At 38.8% G+C, this 2,866-nt stretch overlaps 1 pseudogene; it reads right to left on the bottom strand.

The window, feature by feature from the left end:
• Window positions 1-1,756: 1,756 nt before the first annotated feature.
• Window positions 1,757-2,281, bottom strand: LOC122916073 (annotated as a pseudogene).
• Between the last annotated feature and the right edge of the window lie 585 nt (window positions 2,282-2,866).

Genomic DNA, 2,866 nt, shown 5'->3' with positions numbered 1-2,866 from the left:
GTTTTTTGACGTTGAAGACTTGACGGGGTCCAGGAGCCTATTTTGATATTGTCTTCGAATTTGGAAGATCTGAAAATGTTATGTAATTTTGTGTGAGCGCCCGTGGATGAAGAACATTCTAGTGACCCAGCAGAGAGGTCTTTAACGCCTGTGGGAATGAAGTCCTGGCAATATCTGCAGATGTCTCCTAGAAAGAGGCATCCACCCAAAATCATGTTCTCTGTTAGTCTTAAATCAGAAACTGGAGTCTGTGTGTGAATGGAAATAAAGGGTTTGTGAGTGATACCTGGAAGCAAAGCCTTCCAAAGAATGCTTAAAACCTGAAGACAAGTCCTCGGAGAATTGAGAAAAACCACCGTCCAAAGTCTGCGCACCTGCCTTCCAGGAAAGGGCTGCTTCTAGCAAAGCCCCACCAATGCTAACCCATCGATTGAGTATTGTATATGAGGTTGAGATTTGACCAAGTTGAATTAATAATGTCAGACAATAGGAGGGGACTGCTCTAAGCCCAAGTAGGATACGTCATAGAGATTGAAACGAGCAAAACTATTAACCAGAAATAACTGCTGGGATCACTATGTATAATGGCCACAGACCAACTGCAGCTGGGGAATTGTCTGTGCTAAAGTGGGATTGGAAGGGGAAAACAACAGGACCTATAAAATTGTAAGTCTAATAAATCAATCACTAGTTATTTATATTAGAATATTATCTGAAGCAAATAAATGTTTTAGATACAATTGAAGCTTTTTTTTTTAAGATTTTATTTATTTGAGAGTGAGACAGACAGAGAGCACAAGCAGGGGGAGCAGCAGGCAGAGGGAGAGGAAGAAGCAGGCTTCCCACTGAGCAGGAAGCCTGACTTGGGGCTCGACCTGAGCTGAAGTCACACGTCTAACCAACTGAGCCACCCAGATGCCCCACAATTGAAAATCTTTTTGGGGACTTGAATGATTCTTCAAATTATAAAAGTGAGATGTATCTTCTTCTTTTCTTTAATTTTTAAAACCTTAATATAATTGGGATATAATATCCTATTAGTTTTTGGTGTATATAGTGATTCAGTATTTTTATATATTGTGAGGTGATCCCCACAGTAAGTCTAGTTACCATACAGACCTATTACAGTATAATGGAGTCTGTTTCCTATGCTGTATAGTACCTCCCCATGACTTGTATTTTTTTAAACTATTTATCTTAATATACGCAAAGTATAAAATGAAAGCCCAGCTCCACTTCACCCCAAACATCATATCTAGGCAAGGAGGGTGTTGTTTGGTATTTTTTTTTTATAGTTTAATGTATTTTAATAGCAAACTTACAGACAGCACAGAAGACAGACAACATTAAAAACATGTACTTGCATGTAGGACAACTCAGAAAAGTATAGTGAATGGATGGATCTACTGTATGATAAAAATGCTACAAACACCATTTAGTTGCCGTCAATAAGAAATTTACTTGTTTTAAAAAAATCCAAATGCTGGCATTGTCCAGAAAAATTTAACAGGTTTATTTATAATTGTTATAAAGTTGAACTGCTGAAACGTGTTCACTGAAACATTTTGACTTGCATTAATGCTTTATATGTCCCCGCATTTATATTAAAAATTCACACACAAATGAAAATGGAAAAACTGCCAATACCTGATTTCTGTCCCCTAGTTTTCCACTTGCAATCATATACTTAGGTACCTTTTGACCCCATGGAAAAAAAAAAAATCTAACATTCCGAACTACCAATAACAGGAAGAAGAGAATTTTTTTTTTTAAAGAATGAAATGTTTTCTTAAGCACGTTCTCCACCTATGCGGCGCGCTAGCTGGATGTCTTTTGGCATAATTGTGACACGTTTGGCATGGATAGCACACAGGTTGGTGTCTTCAAAGAGGCCCACCAGATAGGCCTCACTTGCCTCCTGCAAAGCACCAATAGCTGCACTCTGGAAGCGCAGGTCTGTTTTGAAGTCCTGAGCAATTTCTCGCACCAGACGCTGGAAAGGAAGTTTGCGGATCAGAAGTTCAGTGGACTTCTGATAACGTCAAATTTCACGGAGTGCCACAGTACCAGGCCTGTAACGATGAGGTTTCTTCACCCCTCCGGTAGAGGGCGCACTCTTGCGAGCGGCTTTTGTAGCCAGTTGCTTCCTTGGAGCTTTACCCCCGGTGGATTTGCGGGCAGTCTGCTTTGTACGAGCCATGGTACAGAAACCTCCTTACTTACCCCCCTTCTCCTTCGGCTGGAGCTCGGCGAGCGAGAGGCGGCGCTGGCGTTGGCGAGCGACGGCCTGTTTGGTATTTTTTTAAAAGAAGATTTAGTTCGGGGTACCTGGGTGGCTCAGTGGGTTAAAGCCTCTGCCTTTGGCAGAGCCACCCAGGCACCCGTGAATGTGAGAATTTAAAAAAGATTTTAAAAAAGGAACTGATAAGATAAGAAAAAAAAAAAGGAGAGAATGTGATCAGGCTGGAGACTAGAACAAAGCAATATGCTAGATTTAGGGTATGTTTTGATCTGTTAAAGGAAATACAAACTTTCAATATAAAGTTTTTTTTACATATAAAAATTTATATGTATACAAAAAACAAGGTTAAATACAATGAAGGGATAGACTATGACTATAACAATGAAAATTAAAAAAAAAAGATTTTAAAAAAGGTATCAATAAGATAAAAAAAGTTAAAATAGGAAAGAGGAAAAATTAAAAAAATAAAATTAGAAAAAATTAAAATTTAAGAAATTTAACTTTGAAAGACTAAAGAATCATGGGGGAAAAAAAGCCATGATTTCTATGAGCTGAATTCCCATAGTTCTGATGTTTTAGAGTTCCCGTTGATGGGTGAACTTGTTCTTGGCTGGATGTGGGGGC

Source organism: Neovison vison, chromosome 1, assembly GCF_020171115.1.
Source record: "Neovison vison isolate M4711 chromosome 1, ASM_NN_V1, whole genome shotgun sequence".
Classification (NCBI taxonomy): domain Eukaryota; kingdom Metazoa; phylum Chordata; class Mammalia; order Carnivora; family Mustelidae; genus Neogale; species Neogale vison.
This window is presented reverse-complemented; position numbering and strand designations above follow the sequence as displayed.